Here is a 21397-nt window from a genome sequence, read left to right as displayed (position 1 = left end):
GGATGAGAGATACTCCAATCTGTGAGGGATTTTCTACAATTTTCTTTGGACTTATAACCCTGATCAAAGATGTGCCAGACTGGTCTATTATAAAGTCCCATCATCCAAATGCATTTGTTTAAGGCACTACTATTCACATAACAAATGAGACTCCGAAATCAGGTACATTCCTATTGTTAGTGAACATATACTGGAACCCGGCAAAAATATCTTCAAATGCCTTTATTTTTTCAGTGACCTCGTTAATTGATTAATTCATGATAACTTATTTAAACTTTTCAATCATGATCTGTGGAGACCTTAACAATTCTTGGGTTGACTCAAGTGGTCGTATTCAAGAACTAGATCACAAATTAACATCAACTCGTGACAGGAATTGGTCCAAAGAGCTGGCCAGCAGGAACTGTACCATGTTAAATGGTCAAACAGATGGCGACATACCTGCGCGCCCAACCTGGCATAGGAAAGGCTCGTTTAAGACCCTGGATTACATTTGGGTCTCACACGACTTTATCACTAAAATTAACAGGCTGGAAATCCCAGCATGCAACATAGTGACCATAATGCTGTCAACATGCGATGGACAATAAACATACCTCAGAGAGCCCAAGACTACATCATCTCACTTGAAATAAATGAAGGCCTTAACCGCATAAGGATTAGATCAGCAGAGATCACAAAATTGACCACGACTTTAAGAGCGATTTCCACACGCACCGATGAGAATGTGGAGTATACGCCAATCTTGGCCCATTATAAACAATCGACAAGCAGGCTCAGATATCCATACAGTAAAACAATAAATGATAAAAAGAAAAAGCTTCAAAGCAGCATTAAATTGCTGAGAAAATCATGTTCAACAGCTAACTTTGTGGAAGCTAAAAGGAAGCTGCAACAAAATTACCGAAACTGGCTGTTAATGTTCAAAATTGGCCGAGAACAGGAGCAAGCTGAGCTCATGCTTTGTCTAATATGCACCCGTAAGAGGCGTGAAATCTGGTCAATAATAAATGCTGGTCCAACATCACAATCTGCCAGGATGATGACTGGGGTCAATGAGAAAGAGTGGATAAACCACTTCACAATGGTATTCAAAGCAAATTCTACACACGATCCATCACGACACCTAGATCCTTCTGTACCGTGGATCCTCCATTATAACAGCTTGGAAATTGAGGAATGTATCATGAAATTGAAAAACTCAGGTGCCCCAGGTCCTGATGGCCTGACAAACTTAATATTAAAGAAACACAAATCTGAGTGGGCAGTATTCATTGAAACCCTATTCCTAAATATCGCAAGAACAAGAAAAATCCCTACCTCATGGCAATCGACGGTAGTTGTCCCAATCTATAAGAAGGGTGATTGCACAAACCTGAGCAACTACCGTCCGATTGCCCTTCTAGGTGTAATTGGGAAAATCTTTGCGTCCCTACTACAAAAAAGGTTATCCAAATGGGCTCGCGATGCACATACCATTGATAACCGTCAAACAGACTTTACAAGTGGCATGGGCGTCGAACTCAATTTTACTTTATTAAACATACTAAAATTGGAATCCTTAAAAAGTAAGAGACCATTGTTCTTGGCTTTTGTGGACCTCCGTGAGGCCTTCGACAGAGTTGATAGTTCACTACTGTGGGTCAAACTATTAAAATGGAAATGCTCCTCAGACCTGCTACAGATGCTAATTCAACTACACACTAACACCTCCATGAACATTTGCTTGAATGCTGATGGCGAACTCTCAGAAAAGATTAACACAGAACGAGAAGTCAAGCAAGGCTGCCCACTGGCCGCCCTAATCTTCAAGCTTTATATTGCCGATCTACCTGAAGCACTATGTAAATGCATCAGTTTTCCACCAAAGGTCAACAATCACCTTTTCAGTTGGGTTACATACGCGACCGACATAGTACTTCTAGATTGCACACAAATCCGCCTTCAACGCCTATTATCTAGCTTGAAGGAAAACAGCATGGAAATCACCGTTGAGAAATCTAAAATTGTTGGCTTTGCAACTAAACAAGAGACTCAAGAAAAGAACTTGAAATGGATCGTTGCCAAAAAGGAAATTCAAAGAACCGATACCATTCGATATCTGGGGATCATATTTAATAAATCAATAAGAGAATGGAATTGCACCAACGACCTGAAAGCAAAAATAAACACCCTGGCCTTACAAGGTGCTAAATTGCACCGGGAATATGGAAAATTCACATTTCTGCCAGTGATCCAATTTTATCGTCAGAAGGTCGTACCCACGGTTACTTTTGGCAGTGAAGCTGGATTAAATATCAACTATAAGATATGGAATCAGCTTGAAGGAAAATTTTGGAAGAAGGTGTCTACATCGTACATTTCTATTTTGGCAGTCAGATATGAACTGGGGCTGGAATCTCTCAATGCCACGGTACTATGGAAATCTTCTGCCCTGTTCCAGAAAATGTCTAAACACGATCAAGCTGCCCCATATAACATTTTGAAGGAACGCCTGAGTGCACCTTATACTGGACTTTTAAAAGAGTGGGTGTCAAATATTTTAACTAATCTAACCCACATAGGAACATCTGTTGAACTACTCCACACAATCCTTGTGCGGTAAAGAAAAAGGTGACCCAGAGTGACTGGAGCATGACACTAGACGGTCGCTCGAAACTAAAATCAGCTATCATATCAATCAATTATATTCGACTGGTAAACCTACTTCCAAAGTATTTGCAACAGTTCGCCTCGAGATATCATCGTGGCCAGTTTTCACGCCTACGATTAAATCTACTGCCGACAAAAGAGATGCTTTGGCAGAAACAAGACAAAGCAACATTAAATAAGTTATGCCGATATTGCAGTAATCTTGTGGAAACGCTAAAACATTTAGTGGCGAACTGTTTAGCATTAAATTCTGATCGAACTGTCGCTCTGGGCCATTTCGGACCTCTCAATGACAACATGGACGATTGGTGGTCGTCAATTTTAGTTGGTCATAATAAAATGTTGACATGCGCCACAGTAAACTATCTTGATAGACTACTAGCAAGAGACAGTTGACATGCCTTTGATGTTTTATTATTATTATGTAGAAGCCTTGATGTTTTATATTTTGATGTTCTATGTTTTTGGAAGCAATGTGCCTGTTTGAATCTAAAAAAGGCAGATCATCAGCTGAGAACCACAATAGTTTCAATCTTCTCCCTGGCTGTCTTTAGGTGTACCATTTTCATTACTCTTATTGGTCCTTTTGGTTGTCTTTTTGTCTTTTTCTGATCGAATACTTGATGTAATTGAATGATAAAGATTTGCAAAAAGTTTTGAAAAAAACTAAATACAATTAAAATAAATAGCAAACTATGGTCGAAACCACAGAGTAAACGTACTATGCCTGCAAGAGACCCACCTGGCACGGGGGTTCCTCTCCCCAAACTAGCAGGAAGGGGGGTCCACAGATACAACTCCTCTTATAACACGCACTCCCGCAGAGTGTCTATTTATATTCACGGGACTCTGCAATATAAACTACACAAGCAGATTAAGGATGAGGAGGGGCGATACATCATACTAGCAGAGGAGATCCACGGTACAAAATTCCCCCTTATAAACATTTATGCACCTAACACAGACTCCCAGAGTTCTTTCTTCAGTGCGCTAAGCATATCCATAAATTCCCCAACTAGGAAATCATATGGGTGGGTGACTTCAACATGGCCCTCACGTTGGAACTGGATACGTCCACAGCTACTCAACAGACTCTCCCCCAAGCAGTCGAAACGTGGGATTCCATTGCCAGCTACCATGAAATGCATGACGTATGGTATGGGGCGCATCCGCAAAAAAAAGAGTACACCTTTTTTTTCTGGTGTTCATAGAAGCTCTTCCAGGATAGATTACATTATGGCCACCACCTCTGCTGGTCCGTATCATCGACCTCATGAGAACTCTGGGACAGCTCAGATGGCGGTTCAGAGTCGTGGCCCTTGCGTACGTGGCTTTTCACGCAGAGATCTGTCAGGACATACAGATCTATTTCCAGGCCATTACAGGATCGGTACCCGATCCTGCTGTGGTATGGGAAGAATTTAAAGTCGATGTAAGGGGGTACTGTATCTTTAAGGAAGGTGGGATGCTGAAGGCATTGCGAGGGTCCATGCGGTCATTGGAGGAATCCACCCGGGACCTTGAGAACAAACAGGGTGCCCGGGACACCCCTGAGCTGCGCAGAGAATTTAGGACACATAGAGAAGAACTTCTCCAGCCGGCAATCAAGGAGGAGAGGTTCCTGGGTGACCCAATAGTGGAAGCTAGATACAGGGAGGGAAATCGCCCAGGCAAAATGCTGGCCTGGGCCATCAAGCGGGAACACCAAACCAGATCCATAATGGAGATTGAGGACCAAAATGAGCATTCCATTAAAGACCTCGAAGGGATCAACAACACATTCCGTGATTACTACAGTCTGTTGTACGCGTCGCGGCCTAGTGCCGGGCACGATGCATTGATACAATATCTTGATGAGGTCACCTTAGGCTGGCTAGATCAAGAACAAGTGGGTCCATTAACTGTCTCGATATCCGAAGAGGACGTCCGTAAGGCAATATTGTCCCTCCCCAATGGTAGGGCTCCCGGGCTTGATGGAATAACAGCAGAATTCTACAAAACCTACGTAGACCTATTAATCCCCCATCTCCTGGGTATGTACGAGAACGCATTGTCAGGAGGCACCCTCCCGGAATCCACTAGATCAGTGCTAGTGACAGTGCTTTTGAAACCCGGAAAGAACCCCGGACAACTGTCGTATAGGCAGTTGTCATTAATCAACACTGATAACAAAATACTCGCCAAGATACTGGCATACCGTATACTCCTGCACATGCCTGCACTAATCCTTCCAGACCAAGCTGGTTTAATTCCAGGCCGGTCAACCAAAAACAACCGGAGACGCCTATTCACCCTAATGCACAACATAGACCCGGAGATACCAATGGCGGTCGCGGTCTTCGACGCAGAGAAGGCCTTCGACAATGTTGAGTGGCCCTTCCTCTTCGAGGTCCTCTGACACTCTGTTTTCAACCTCACATATATCCGCTGGGTCAAACTGCTGTACGCGGTCCCCAGGGCAGCGGTGTGTACAAACGGGGTGGTCTCAGAGTATATCTACCCCGCCCGAGAGGCACCTTCTCCTCATTCCTCTTTGCACTCGCGATGGAACCCCTAGCCTGCCACATCCGTGAACTACATGCACACCGTGGGATCCGAATATCTTCACACATCTCCATCGTGTCATTATACGCTGATGATATTCTGCTCTACATTAAACACCCCAGGCAAACCTTCCCCCTGTGACTCAAGAGATTGTCAGATTTGGGGAACTCTCGGGCCTAACAATTAATTGGTCCAAATCCAAGGTACTCCCCCTGACTCCTGGGTTACAACAGGCGGATGTGGGTGACGAGTTCTGGTGGTGCCCCCAAGGAATACGCTATCTGGGCATCATGGTTTCCACTAGGGTGAGTGACCTATATAAGGACAATTATGTGAAAGGGCTGGTAGCATTAGAGCATAAAGTAAATGCATGGAACCTACTACCCATATCCCAGGCCGCCCGTATTGCCATTGCCAAAATGGTTATCCTAACGAAAGGGGGAACACAATGCTGTCACTTTGTTTCTCTATTATAGGATCAAGGAGATATTAAAAGCCAAATGGCCCAACTTCCTGCAAGCCCCTAAACCCCATCCTGCACAACCATATGCGATTAACCCATTATCCACCAAGAACGTAGTCTCAACCATCTGCAGGTTGATTAGGGGAGGGAAAGCTCAGAGGATATGGCCCTATAAAAGAGTTTGGCAAGATACGCTGGGCACCTCACTGAGTTGGATACATTGGAAAACAATCAACATGCAAACTCGTGATTTATCCTTGAATTGCCGGTTTAGATCGATACACTATGGGCCTCATTACGACCCGGGCGGTAAGGGAATACTGGTACCGGTAAGGGCACTGGTGCTGGTAATCCCTTACTGCCCTATTCCGGGTTCCCTTTGAGGGTCCTGCCATAACGCCTGGTTTTACCAGGCGTTAAGAACAGGACCCGCAAAGGGACTTTGGAGCTAATAACGGTACCGCAATTAGCAGTACCGTTATTAGCGCCTTCCCCATTCCCATTAAGCCCTATGGGGGCTCAAATGGGAATGGGGAAGGGCCATGGTGAAAGGGGAATTAGCACCCCCGCCAACCTTGGAATGGGGGGGGGGTAATTGCTCTATTCACCATGGCGGAATCGATAAGGTTTTGGAGGCAACCATGGCGCAAATAGTACCCTGGTTACCGCCTGGGTCGTAATGAGGCCCTTTAAGTTCCTACACCAAATATACTATTCCCCCTCAAGCTAAACAAGTTCTTCCTCCAAAGTCGTAATGAGGCCCACAGTCTTATTAGCCAGCACCCCCAGAGCATGACACGCTTGGTTGATGATTATTTCTGTTTTATGGACACTCTAGGGCTTAGAAAAAACGCCAATAATGGGCCACTATGGCTTGTTGCGGGAGGAAGCATTCCCGAAGGTTCTCAGCTATTTTCTGCCAAGGGGAGCCAATCCCCAGAATTAATTTTCTCGGCTAACTGGGTGAGATTTTCTGCACATTTTGGGAAAGAGGCGCTCATTGAGAAGCAGTCTCAAAGATTTAAGCAGGCAATAGGAGAGATAACCAGAGCTTTGGCTTTGTTTAAAGCAAAGCCAATAGAATTTGTGCTGAAAGTTTACCATGGCAAAGCCATTTCTGTGGCAAGATATGGTATGGAGCTTTGGGGCTTTGGCAAGTTGAAGTCTATCCAGATGGCTGAGAATAATTTGTTTTAGAGTATATTGGGGCTATCCGGGTCTATCCCCCAATCTTTCCAGCCCATCAAGAGCTTGGCTGCCGGTTCCTGGGTGATCTGGCTGCATCCTTACTGGCTAGCCATTGGCTCAGGATTTTCGGGGAATACTAAAGCCTTTTTGACCAAGGAATTAATGAGCTACTGGGTGTCTTAAGACCCCTATTTGAAGATCCATGGCTCAGATATGTAAAAGCGAGGCTGGCCGAAGTGGAGGTGGTTCATTGTTTCCATAGTCCAACTTTACTGTCTTTGATAGCTTCAAAGTTGGCGAGAACAAGAGTGCTCCAGTCTCTCTTAGCCAGAAGAGAGGCTCTGGAGCTCAGGAATCCAGCCAACATGGCACATTTAATTATTACATCCCCCGGCCTTCAAAAATATATGAGCTGGGCTAATTACCCTTCCCAGCGCTTTCTTGTCTCCAGGGCCTGCTTCAATTGTATATATTTGAGAGCCGTGATGTTGGTTTGGTCTAAAGGGAGTGTGCATCAGTCATGTCGTTTTTGTAGGCCATCTAAAGAAAAGCTGACTCATTTATTTATTTTTGTCCTTTGAGGGAACAAACACTAAAGCACCTTTTGCAGGGCTGTGGATTTCATTGTTATGAGCCCGCATTGTATTATCTGTTATGGGCAGATTCTGACTAGCTGTAAGGAACTCATGGCGGCAACAGTAAAGACAGACACATGTGATCACTGTTCAAGGGTGTTTATTGAACTTTATAATGGGTAAGATAAACGCTTAATATAAACCTAAATCTAAGATGGGAGCACGCTACGACCATCAAATAATAATAAGGCAGTCCTAGTGGCATCTTGTCAAATAAAAAGGGCCTATACTAAAAATCCTATTGCCAATCCTTACCACTAAATTAGAAAAATAGTGTGGGATAATGTTCACCAGAAAAGAAAGAAGTGTTCACCACATGATATGTCAGGCTGGTATGGCTGGGTCTCCCTTCCCCACGTTTGAACCACAGGACAAGATGGGACTATATAATATGACTTTACATTACATTACTTCCATACATGCCATCATTAGCCATTCCATTTGGGAGATGCTACTCCAGTCCTGGTTTTAACTTCGCATTCTGGGACTTGTAGTCCTGGATTCCCCATTGTAAATTATCCACTGCTCCAAATGTATTATGAGCATAATTATCATTGTTCTTTTATAACACGCTTGATACTAGCGAGTAGTTTCTAAGCGTGGGATCGGGATTCAAACCTGTGTTGCGCTGTGTTGTCTTGCATCCAAGACAATCGCGTTGATCCTGAGCTATCCTTCCTCACCAATAGCATATCAAATGTTCTCAAGTAAGATAAGATTTGTCTGTGCCGTAGAAAAGTATTACAGCTTTTAGAGTTCCAAGATATTAAAGCAATAAACCTAAGAGGTTCATCAGGACCTTTTATATTGAGTTGATTATAAGGTTGAAAGCAGCCATGGCCAATGGAATGGTACCAAATAAACACTAAGGCAACTTTCAGATTCACAATGTGCTACTCTTCTCTTAGCCAGATCTTGAAAACAAACAACTGTTCGATTTGTGAGGACATCCATCCAATATATATATTTTATTTGACCCAGCCTATCCCCTTCCACATAAGACACTGTGTTTTGGATCATAATTCATTTATAGTCTCCAAGTCATCACCCATCATTCCAAAAGCTTCAATCTCCCAACATTTTAAATTCATGACTGAAACATTCCTTGCATGAATATTTACAGAAGACAAAGACGTACAAGCAACAAATTCCATAATTAAATATCATGTGTTGTGTGATAAATCTATGGATGTCGTCCCTTCTCTCCTGGGAGGAGACCTTTCCCATGTGGCCAGGGCAGCGCAGCCACCGTCCAACAGTCCCCTTGGGGTGGTACACAGGGGGAGGATCACATGGTAGAGGAAATCCCTTATGGGATTAAGGACAACCATCCCCTAACATTACAGGATCCTCACCCATCACTTGACCCTTGATCCCCTTCCTACAATCCTACGAACACCCCGTTCCCTAATAGGCTCATGAGTTGTTGTTACTCTACCGTTCCCCTAGAAAGTACTGGGATGAGGAAGAATAGAAATCACCTAAGTGAAGATCCCTTTCCTAGTACTGGGACAAAGAAGATAGCTGTGAGTCCAAGGATCATTCATGAGAAGCAGAACGAGAGGCGTAACTTCTTGATGCCAGGGACTGCCCCAAACCAGTACATCAATCCCACACAGGAGTTTCGAGGGAGATGAAGCTCAGCTGGGACTGAGACAAGAGAGAGAGAGATCCCTCTGAGGAAGGACAACGGGAGCCGTGCATGAAAGCAGCAGACGCGAGTCGCAACGGATGCGTCACTGGGAGGAAAAGGAGAACCCGAACATGGTCCGCCAGCAGGAGATTACTCAGGTTGCCGCCGAACAAGTCCTCCAGACATCCCAGGCTCCGGCGAAGGGCATGAAAAGACGGATGGCACAGCCACGAAGCATCAGAGCACTGCCGAGCCTCTTTGGACCTGTCATGCATGCTGGACGCTACGCTCGTAGAACAGCTAGACCGTTCTACTCCAAATGGAGGCTATTCGATACGTTACCGGGAAAACGACGTTTACACTTTTCACGTCGCTAACTTCACGTGACTTTGCTTCGTCACGTGAACTACGGTATCACGTATTTAAGCAGCGTAGAAACTTCACTCGCTGCTTCTGATCGTCTCTATTGGCGTCGTGTAGCTGAACCTCTGATCTACATCCTGGTATATTCCTACAGCTACTTTTGGGTCTTCGATAGCGTGTGTTCCGCCACACGCTGATTCCTGGAGCTATCCCTTCGCGTGCTTTTTCCACACGCGCTCTTCGTCTGCAAGTGCGGCCGGCCCAGGCTGCGTGAATCCTGCCCGCGTGTAAAATCCACACGCGCTCTTTGTCTTCATACGCGGCTGGCCAAGGCTGCGTAAAACCTGCCCGCGTGTAACATCCACACGCGCTCTTCGTCTTCAAGTGCGGCCGGCCCAGGCTGCGTGAATCCTGCCCGCGTGTAAAGTCCACACGCGCTCTTTGTCTTCATACGCGGCTGGCCAAGGCTGCGTAAAACCTGCCCGCGTGTAACAGCCACACGCGCTCTTCGTCTTCCAGTGCGGCCGGCCCAGGCTGCGTGAATCCTGCCCGCGTGTAAAGTCCACACGCGCTCTTTGTCTTCATACGCGGCTGGCCAAGGCTGCGTAAATCCTGCCCGCGTGTAACATCCACACGCGCTCTTCGTCTTCAAGTGCGGCCGGCCCAGGCTGCGTGAATCCTGCCCGCGTGTAAAATCCACACGCGCTCTTCCTCTTCAAGTGCGGCTGGCCAAGGCTGCGCGAACCCTGCCCGCGTGTAAATCCACACGCGCACGTTGTCTTCACACGCGGCTGGCCCAGGCTGCGCGATTCCTGCCCGCGTGTAAATCCACACGCTCACGTTGTCTTCAAACACTATTTTTCTTCTAACTCCTGCATCTGTGGAATTAACAGAAGGATTGATCCCTAAGTGGGAAGGAAGCCTTTCAAGGATTATTGGAAGTGACTTTGAACTGAACTTTGGACGCTATCCTGTGGTGAATTCAACCCGTATCTAGCGTGAGCCTCGTTCCGTCCGGGATAAGTCTCCCTTACTAATTTTCCCTTCCCTGTCGTTTTGTTCTTCATTTCAAATCCATCAAGAGACTTCTGGATTGTTCTACCCAGAGATACAGGTCAGTGTGATCATTCCTGTCATTATCTAACTCATCATACTCAGGTTGGAGCAGTTATTCATGATACTTTAATTTGTCCTAGGCTGGATTACTATACCTTACCCACGCCCTTTCCAGTGATCCATCGCTCTGCCTGTTTTATCAGTCAGAGGGTTGTATCATTTGGAAGGTCTTTGTTGACTTCACGACTATCAAGTCGGGTGAACAGGGATCCGGAAGACCCTGCCTCCTGTATCCTTTTGAATATTGTATCCTTTTCGGTTGATACTTTGGTGCATTCTGACAGGACCACACTTGAAGCCCAAACACTGCCAGCACCTTGCAAAGGAAGAACACAGCTGCCCAGGAACCGTGGTAACCCATAAGAAGGAAGGAAGCAGGTATGCAGGGTGTTCTGGGAGGTGCAGGTGGTCCGGGAAGCAACAGGAGGAATATAAACATGGAAGCAGAGGGTCTGGGACCCTGAACGAGTTGTATACTTGGCAGAAGAATGAACCAAGGGGTTACAACAAAGCTGTATAAGTCTGGGACCCACACCCAAACAAGAGAACGAGAAGTGGAGGGTCTGGGGCCCCAAGTGTATTGTATACTTTTCAGGAGAGTGAACCACATAGATACAACACACAAGTGCCAGTCTGGGAGCTGCACCCATATGAGAAACCACATTTTAAAGCCAACAGGGTCTGGGACCCTGTGAGAAGAAAGAGAGAGATAATCCATCAGAACCCATTGGATTGGCAGGATACAGTACCAAGCCACTATTGTGAGTCTGGGGCTCACACCCCTATGAGAGACTGGGAACAAGAGTGTCAAGGACTCTGGAACCGATATAAGGAATCCTACACTAGGCAGTGGAGCATGCCAAGCTGGTAGGATATAAGAACTGTGAAATCAAGAGGCAGTTCTTCAGGGTCGGATTATCCAGTAACTTAAAATAACAAGAAGTCTAGAGGAAAGGAGCACAACCCTAGCATTGAAATTGTGTATTTAGGAACATTATATTGCATCACTTTACCCGCGAAACTTGGAACTTTTCTGTTGACAGAAAACACCAAGAACACTGTTTTACTTTGAGAATAGACCATCCTTGCACAGTTATCTTAGATCATTAGCGTTAGGGACAGAGGCATGTTTTGGGATACGGCAGTGACAGACTTTTTAGTTGCTGACTTTTTGACAATTTCACTAGTTTCCTTTGAGGAAGGAAAACCCCTCTTAGATTTAGGAATAGAGATGCCTTTTTCAACCCTTTTCTTAATTAATAAACGTCTTTATCCAAAACATGCCACTTTTGTGTCTGAGCCTTACTTCTGCTCGCTTACAGTAGTTAAATAATTAATATTTCACAAAATAGCTCTAAATGTTTCTACGATTGAGTACAATATCCCTTGATTCCTTAATACCATGTTCTATGTGTAGTAACAATGATACCTATTCTTTCCTGTTGAATAACTCAAAGTCATCTCTTAACCCATTGGTCAGCATCTTAAGCAATGATTTTCTTTCCACTAATTGCACAAGTTGCTCAGTTTGCCAAGTGGTAGCATCCCTTACTCTAGCAAAAATACCTCCATCAAATTTTGAGATGGTCCCAAACCATTTATAGGGTAGTTTATAACAGCCCATCCTTTGTATCTTTCTCAACTCATGTATGTATGTAACTGCTCTTGAATCTGGTCACTTCTAATCGTCAGGTTACAGATATCCTCTACATCTGGTTGAGACATCACTTTGCTTTTTGACTGTTGAGAAAATGTCCTTACGGCCAAAGCCACCCTGTCATAAATCACCAAAGTATCAACTGAAAAGGATACGGTAACCAAAAAAGGATACAATTATACAATTTGGTAGGGCTTTTCCAGATCCTATCTTCACACGACTTGATTGTAGGCAGGTCAAATTAGACCTTCCAAATGATACAACTCTCTGACTGAATAAAACAGGCAGAGAGATGGATCACTGGAAAGGGCGTGGGAGTTGTATAGGAAGTATGCCTAGAATAGATAAGTATCATAAGACACTGTCCCAAGTCAAATACTAAGAAACACAGAATTGGTATTAATTCAGGCACTGACCTTAAGGCTAAACTGAAGAATTACAGGACAGTTTCTTGAAGAATCCCAAGAAGTTGAACAAACGACAAAGGAAGGGAAGATTAGTAAGGGAGACTTATCCCGAACGGCACGAGGCTCTCGCTAGATACCGGGTTGGTGCACCACAGGATAGCGTCCAATGTACTGTGCACAATCACCTTCCAATAGTTCATGAAATACTTCCTTTCCCACGAAGAACAAAATAAGAATCTCACCTGTTGACTGTCACAGGTACCAAAAGTTCGAAGCAGTTCAGAAAAACACGTGCAGGATTGCACGCGACAGCATACACGCAGCCAGGCCAGCCGCGCCTGTGGACAGCGTTTCCGCGTGAAGATTTTGACACGCAAACAGGATTCACGCAGCTCAGGACAGCCGCGCTTGAAGACAGCGTCCGCGTGGAGATTTGGCACGCGAACTGGATTCACGCAACTCAAGACAGCCGCGCTTGCAGACAGCGTCCACGTGGAGATTTGGCACGCGAACAGGATTCACGCAGCTCAGAACAGCCGCGCTTGCAGAAAGCGTCCGCGTGGAGATTTGGCAAGCAAACTGGATTCACGCAGCTCAGGACAGCCGCGCTTGCAGACAGCGTCCACGTGGAGATTTGGCACGCAAACCGGATTCACGCAGCTCAGGACAGCCACGCTTGCAGACAGCGTCCGCGTGGAGATTTGGCACGCGAACAGGATTCACGCAGCTCAGGACAGCCACGCTTGCAGACAGCGTCCGCGTGGAGATTTGGCACGCGAACAGGATTCACGCAGCTCAGGACAGCCGCGCTTGCAGACAGTGTCCGCGTGGAGATTTGGCACGCAAACTGGATACACGCAGCCAGGACTTTGCGCGTGGAGGAAAGCAGGCTCAAATTAGGCCAAAGAAGTTTGCTGAAAAGAATGCGAGAACGCAGGTCCGGAGTACAGCTACAAAACGCCAAGATTGATTTAATCAGAAGCAGCGAATGGAGTTTCCACGCTGCTTATGTACGCACTGCCGTGATACACGTGACGGACCTAAGTCACGTGAAAATTAACTAAGTGAAAAATGCAGACGTCGTTTTCCGGGCAATGTATCGAACAACCTCCATTTTGAGTAAAAGGTCTACTGGTTCTATGGGCGTAACTCATCTTGTATGGATAAGTTGTTCCTGGTCCAGAGGTATGTCCGGCAGGCATGACATACCCCTTATCCATCTGAAGCATTCCCCATCTTCCTAGTGTGATACAGCCTCAATTGCTGCCTCTTCAGAAAACCCCTAAAGTTGGGGGGGGGCAGCACTCAGTCCAAAGCTTGATGTGTGATGTAATTTCATTCAACAACACATCACAGAGCTTTATCAAGAAAAGTAATAGTGTGCATAGCCCCCTGGCAAAGAGGGGCAGGAGTCATACAGTGTAAGGGAGAAAGGGTATTTTTGCCCCCCCTATACATTCTGCATGGAATGGATCTATTGCTCATCCCATAGCGGGGAGGCGTTCCCCTTGTCTGTCCTCTGACGACGGAGGGCAGAGGCCATTGGATGACACACACAGACTCTATTTTGTGCCACCCAAGGACTCCATCTTTTTACTAGGCCGCACAAGGATTTCTTAAACGTCATCTCTCCCATTGCCCAGCGCAGGTCACAGCCAGCCCAGACACCCCCTCCACATCCTTCCCTGTCTGCACCGCACAAGCTTCTTTCTCACGGAAATACAGCCATGTATTGTTGCAACTCGCCTGTATCTTTCTCTTCCTCTGAGCTCATTGACCTGTGTGTGAACGGGGTGAATCTTGACTTGTGTACTCATCCATCTCCACAAACCCGCATGTGCCCTCTCAATCCACACCTTCAGACCTGAAGTATGTAGCAACACGTTGGAAGGTTAGATTATATGAATACTTTATTTAGTTATTACTATTTATATATATAACATTAATATAAAAGGGGATGTGAACAGAGCGGCATGAGGCGAGTCCTTCTGCTACTCCAACCACCAGCTCTACTGTCCTCTCCATTCCATCCCCAGCATTCTCATTCTAGATTCTTTACTACATCAGCACCATATGTAGTATGCAATACTACACATCCCTCTTCTTCCAAAAGATCTTCCTCACTCGCTAAAGTCAATCAAGTGGCTTGGTCTCCGATAACGTCTTCCAAACCTTGACCTCGAAGACTGCACTGCACTTGGTATATGTGTTGGATTTGATAAGGATAAACTATGACTTATCATATTCTTATCTACATCAACTTCTTCCACATCTTTATCATTACCACCACTTGACATCACCATTACTCGACCATTATTCCACACTCTACCATCATACGTTCTCACAGTATGCTTGAAAACTTCAATCACTTAATGGGATTCGACCACTTGCTTCCTTTCATCCTCAACGCCTCTGGTAATTTAATCCTCACATAACATCCTACATAGGGCCCATTATTGACCCTGAATCTCCTATTATCACGCCATGCTTTGTTATTACTTTGCCTCTTCCTGATCTTTGCTTCAACATCAATTGCTGACACTTCCATACCTAGCACATCACTCATCCACCCTGGAAATAACTTAGTGATGGCTTTCCTGCCTCTACTCAACTCAAACAGTGACACTCCTGTCGTGCTATGTGGAGTAAACCTATGTGCTATAACAGTCATTCTAATCACTTCCTTCCAATTCTTTCCATTCGGCCACGCCCATCTAATCGCTTCCTTGAGTATGCTGTTATATCTTTCCACAATGCCATTCGTCTGGGGGTGACAAAGAGCACTAGTTGTATGAGCAAAGGTCTTCCCCCTTAAATACTATTCCATTTCCCTGGATTTAAATTGAAAACCATTTTCCGACAAAATCATCTCCGGATAACCCTCACGACCACATACTTCTTCCAGAAAATCAATGATAATCCTGGTCGTAACACTTGACATCATCTTGACTTCTGCGCACCTAGTAAGCATATCAATCACCACAACACAAAATGTCTGATACCCATCACTCCACACCGGACCTACAATACCTATACCCACTTTCTTCCATGGTCTATCCGGTATATCAGTCATCACCATCGGGTACTTTTCACCCACACAATTTTTGTCAGACTTGTTGGAAAGGATACAATTCCTAACGCTCCTTTCGATTTGTGCCACCAGTATATGTTTCTTATTCTGTTCTTCGTTTTGGAGATTCCTTGATGCCCTTCATGTCCTCATTCTATGTCCTCATTCTATTATCTTCTCTCTGATGCCCACAGGTGGAATCAACTTGTCTCCCCTCAGCATATAATCATTCTGGCAACTTAGTTCATCCCTGACACTCCAAAATCCTTCAACTTCAGTTTCTTGAGCTTTATTAATTGGAATTGTTCTCCTATTAATATTTTCCATTACAAACTTCATTTTACATCTTTTTTCATCTATTCTAACCATTCCTCTTTGGAAATGGCTGTATCTTGAAAAGCACAAATCATCTATTGTTGTTCTTCCACTCCTTCACTCTCTTCTTGAAGACTTGTCAATATGGAAAGACAATCTGCAGCGTAGTTCTTCACCCCAGGAATGTATTTCATCACTATATCAAATTCTTGCATCCTGGAAACCTATCGCCTTATTCTCCCTGATACTTTATTCAATCCTTTAGTCATGAACACCTCAACAAGCGGTTTGTGGTCTGTATGTAATTCAAAACCTGTTCCCCACACAAAACTTCTGAACTTATCAACTGCCCACAGAATAGCCAGTGCTTCCTTTTCTATAGTCACGTATGCGTTCTCTGCTCCTTTTAGTAAACGTGAGGCAAATCGTCGTCGTCGTCCTCGCACATAGTTTTTTAGGGCTGGTGCTGTTCCCAAAGCATTCTTGGTATACTTACATTCTTTTTCACACTCTTCATTCCAATCAAACTTTTTGTTAATTTTAGTAAGATCTCTCAACACTGCTGTGTGATCAGAAAATGTCCTCACATACTTCGAATAATATTCGGCCATGCCCAAAAATGTCCTTAGCTGCTCTGTTACTTGGAGTGGCAATTTCCTCTATGGGCCACATTAATTCTTGTCTGGGTGCAATACCTTCTTTCGATATGACATGACCCAAATATTCGATTTCTTTCCTACTAATCTTCAATTTTTCCTTACTAAGAGTCATGCATACTCAGTATAGTTTCCTTAATACTTTCTCTAGCCTTCTATCATGTTCTTGCTGATTATCTGCATATATAAGTATTCAAAAGCGCCCGCCACCAGGCTCGCACCCGCGACCGATTATAGCCAAGATCCTCAACTTCCGGGACAGGGAAATAATATTGAGGTATACCCGGGAAGGTGGAGTGATTAGAAAGCAAGGCTCCACGATAGTCATGTATCCCGATTACACCCCTGCGGTGCAACGAGCCAGGAACTCCTTTATCCCAGTAAAGGCGAGGCTGCGGACACTTAATCTTAAATACATGTTGCTCTACCCATCTCGCCACAAGGTCCTTTATAAAGGAAAAGCAGTCTTTTTGGAATCCCCAGCGGCCGCAAACATGTGGCTCGAGCACAACAACCTGGCGGACGACGATGAGGAATCTCCGAAAACGAGCAATAAATGATCAAGTAACCGGACTCACTAATACTGGAGTCAGACCCACACTATAGCACAAGGCAGTCTTTTAGCTTGCACTTGGGGTAACAACATAAAGATAGCTGTATCGGACAGGAGCGCCCGAAACCACAAGCGGACTTGTTAATGGCCCACCCCTACGAAACATGTGCAGGTCTTAGTCCCGCACAACGCCCACGCCGGAAAGCCTGGAGAGGCTCAGAAAGCTTGGGAGCCCCCGAGCGCTGCACGTTTATTGCAACAGCTGGGGGCAGTTTGCAGTTACACAGTCCGACCTATTGGACCGTTGGACTATTAGTTCACAAAGTTAACTGTTTGAGCTGCGATGGTTCCCGCAGTAGTTTAAAATTGATGCTACGGTCTTCATGCGGAACGAGGAACAAGGAATGGTGGCCGACGAACCGGAGTTGCAAGAGAAAAGGTGAGAGGGCGAGAGCCAAACTGAGCCCCCCGGGGGGGGGGTTCCTATGCATGGCAATGCAACTTCGAATTCTAACTTGGAATGTGAGGGGGCTGGGGTCCTACTTATGCCGGAACAGGATTAGGTCCTACCTACGCAGGAAGAAAGTAGACATTGCAATGCTCCAAGAGACTCACCTCACAGTGGAGGACCAATCGAGGCTACAAGAGCACTGGGGAGGTCAGGGACAGGGGGGCCCCGTATTCCAAATTCGCCAGGGGAGTGTATACTTGGATTAACCCTGGGGTGCCTTTTCAGGTATTGGGGACTGAAGCTGACACGGAGGGGAGATATTTGATACTGTGGGGTGTGCTGGAGCAACAGGAGATCTGCCTAGTCAAAACATAAGTATATCGTCTTGGAAAAAAAATTACACCTTCATCTCCATCAAATATATGGTGCATAATTTTCTGAAATACTGAGGCTGTCGAGATGAGTCCGAACGGCATCCTCTTGTACTGATACAATCCCTCTGGCGTAATAAATCCAGTCAGATGTCTTGAATCCTTATGCAATTGATCTTGATGGTATGCAGATGTAAGACCTAATGTCCAAATCACTTTAGCCGATCCCATGGTTGATAATAGTTCTTGGATCTTTGGCAATGGGTGTCTCGCTGGGATAATACACTTGTTCAGCTCCCTCAGATCAATACACACCCTGACTTTTCCTGAGCATTTCCTCACAGTTACCAGTGGCGAGACCCATTCTGCAGCATCAATTTTCTCAATGATCCCTTGTTCTTCTAACTTTTTTAGTTCCTTATTTACTTCTTTTCTCATGGCCAAGGGAACACTTCTCATTTTTTGGGCAACTGGCTTGCACCTTTCTTTGAGTTGTATGCAGTGCGTAATGCCTTTAACACATCCTATTCAATCTCTGAATAATTAATTCTTTATCCTTTCGGCATCCTTTTCTATGGACTCTACAACATATATGGATTCTTCTGTACTGGCATCTAGCCGTACTTTGAGCCATGTCTGATGTGTCCAACTGAGTAAAGGTGATGCACCTCTTTTTGACACATAGGGCCTCATTACGACCCTGGCGGTAAGGGGTTTACGCCAGCGTTAGCTGCGCCGACCCCTTACCGCCAATTACGAGGTTTTAGCAGGTGTTAAAATCCATGGCGCTAAGGGACCATGGAGTTAATTACGCCACCGTAATTTACGGTGGCGTAATTAACGCCTTCCCCACTCCCATTATGCCCTATGGGGCAAAAATGGGAATGGGGAAGGGTAAATGGGGATTGGGGACTTACCGCCCCGCCGACCTCGGAATGGGGCGGTAAGTCCGCCAACCACCATGACGTAAACGTAGTTTACGCCATGGTGGTAAAGTCACGGCCCAGGCGGTAACTTACCGCCTGGGTCGTAATGAGGCCCATACACTTTTCCAGTCGCCGTCCTATCTTTGAACCCCAACGTGGCCTTGAACCATCCTATAATATCTATTTCACTCCTCCATAGGCACTGGGATTGATGTCCGGTTCATTTAGCCACTTAGGACAATCTATTTCCATATTGCCTCCGGTAATAGTGTATATTTAGCGCCAGAATCTGTCATCATTCTGATCGGATTTCCATTCACCATAATAATAGTCTTAGAACTTTCTAATTCTATTTCATTGTCATTATCACTGATAGCAAAAACAGATTCCTCTCTTTCATCACTTCCTTCATTGCCAATCCAATTCATGTTGCATTTTCCTATCCTGCAACATTTAGCTAGATGGCCTTTCCCATTGCAGTTCCTACATTTTATATAAAGGCAGGACATTCAGGACTATTGGCCCAGTGTGTTGGGCTTTCACATCTGAAGCAGGCGCTGCTCCTACCTCTACCCCTTTGACTGATTTGAGGTTGACGAGTAGCTATAAAGCGTCCTCGGTTGTATCCACTGTATCCACATCCGTATCCTCGACTTCTCACATCCCCACTGTATCTGGATGCACCCTGTGCTTTGAATTCTTCTTTGTTTTTTATAGTGGAACCGTGGTTGCTTCCATTGTCAGGTTGTGTAGGTTGAAGAGCATTGATAGAAGATTCCGTTTTTAATGAGGTGTCTTTCACTCTATCTTCCAGTGTCTTTACACAATTTTCCATGTGTTCTACTTCTTTGGCGATCCTCAATACTACATCTAGGGGTGGATCATCCTCAGCCCACAATCTCTCTCTAATTTTGGTACTGCCACATTCCATCATAAATTGATCCCTCAATCTTTCTTCCAATTGATGCCTCAATTTACATTTTTTTGTTAGTTTCCTCAGAACAGTTATATACTGTTCAACACATTGTCCTGTTTCCTGTGACCTTTTACCAAATATGTATCTCTCTAGCACAGTACTCACCTTCTTTCATAGTGTTTGTTCAATTTGGCAATGCATTTTTCATATTCGTTCATATCCCCTTCTTCTGCTGCTAGTAGATCTGGTAAATCCTCATAATTCTCCTGGCCGGCTGGGCCTAAGCAATGTAGGATTAATGACTTCTTTCTTTCTACACTGTAGTTCGTGCCGCACACTACAGTGGCATAATGCTCAAATGACTTTAACCACCTTTTCCAAGGTAGATTCGGTTCACCAACTTCTGGTAGAAACATAGCTTGTGGTGGGACACTATGCATAGACATGTTTCTTATATGGGAATGGTCCCCTGCTCCACTCAGATCAATGGCTCTGGCTCTTATTCTCAATTCTCTTAATCAGTTCCTGTTTGCTTTGTTTGTTGTGTAATGTACTTTGCGTGTTATTCACTGTATGTTATACTTTTTGTCAGTCCGTCTGGCAAACAGTTTATTCATTTATTAAAGCGCCATGCAGTTCCAGTTTTAAGAAGAAAAAATGTTTAGACTGCGACGAGGAAGAGGAAATCAGGCCTTCCTTATCATTCTGTACCGGCTCCTCGCTTCCGTATACGCGATCACGTGATTCTAATTCAGAACGTGGCGGTGAATATATGAACTCCTGAAAGATCACTGCTTAATGGTTTTCAGGTAATGTAATGTTCGAATGCTTGGTTTCAGCGCGTGCAATCAACATGCGTATTCTTACGGGCCGTGATTCTCCGTAACACAGTTGCCTTGGAGACACTTACTGTATACAAAATGGCCGCACGCAACCGACGTAACTGACATCGTTAAAGGTCCTTTATTCTAAGTTGGCTCGCACAGTACTTTAATAAAATGCAGGCACGTAGCTTACAAACTGATATGCCTGTAAGTTTGTTTTTCATTAACTATATTTTCTGTACCTTTTGTTCTGTAGTCTTCCTTGCTGGGCACACAGTCGCACTATGCTGATTGCTTCTATTCTTCCAATGTTGCTCTGCTTCGTTTGATCCTTGGTCTCATGGGGTACACGGGCAGACCAAAGATCCTCGTCGCCATGTGAAGTATGTATCAACACGTTGGAAGGTTAGATTATATGAATACTTTATTTAGTTATTACTATATATATATATATAAAACATTAATATAAAAGGGGATATGAACAGAGTGGCATGAGGCGAGTCCTTCTGCTACTCCAACCACCAGCTCTACTGTCCTCTCCATTCCATCCCGAGCATTCTTATTCTAGATTCTTTACTACATCAGCGCCATATGTAGCATGCAATACTAAAAGACCCACCACACACAAAAACCAGACCCCTGTGTCCCTTTGATGCT

General features: G+C 44.9%; 1 protein-coding gene across 4 annotated transcripts in view; it reads left to right on the top strand.

Moving 5' to 3' along the window:
- Nucleotides 1-21397, top strand: part of ARID3A (AT-rich interaction domain 3A) — a 650673-nt gene that overhangs the window by 121346 nt on the left and 507930 nt on the right. The gene's annotated exons all lie outside the window — the stretch shown is intronic.

Source organism: Ambystoma mexicanum, chromosome 1p (genome assembly GCF_040938575.1).
Source record: "Ambystoma mexicanum isolate Mex_15411 chromosome 1p, UKY_AmexF1_1, whole genome shotgun sequence".
Classification (NCBI taxonomy): domain Eukaryota; kingdom Metazoa; phylum Chordata; class Amphibia; order Caudata; family Ambystomatidae; genus Ambystoma; species Ambystoma mexicanum.
The sequence above is the reverse complement of the archived record's forward strand: the minus strand, read 5'-3'. Positions and strand labels throughout refer to the sequence as shown.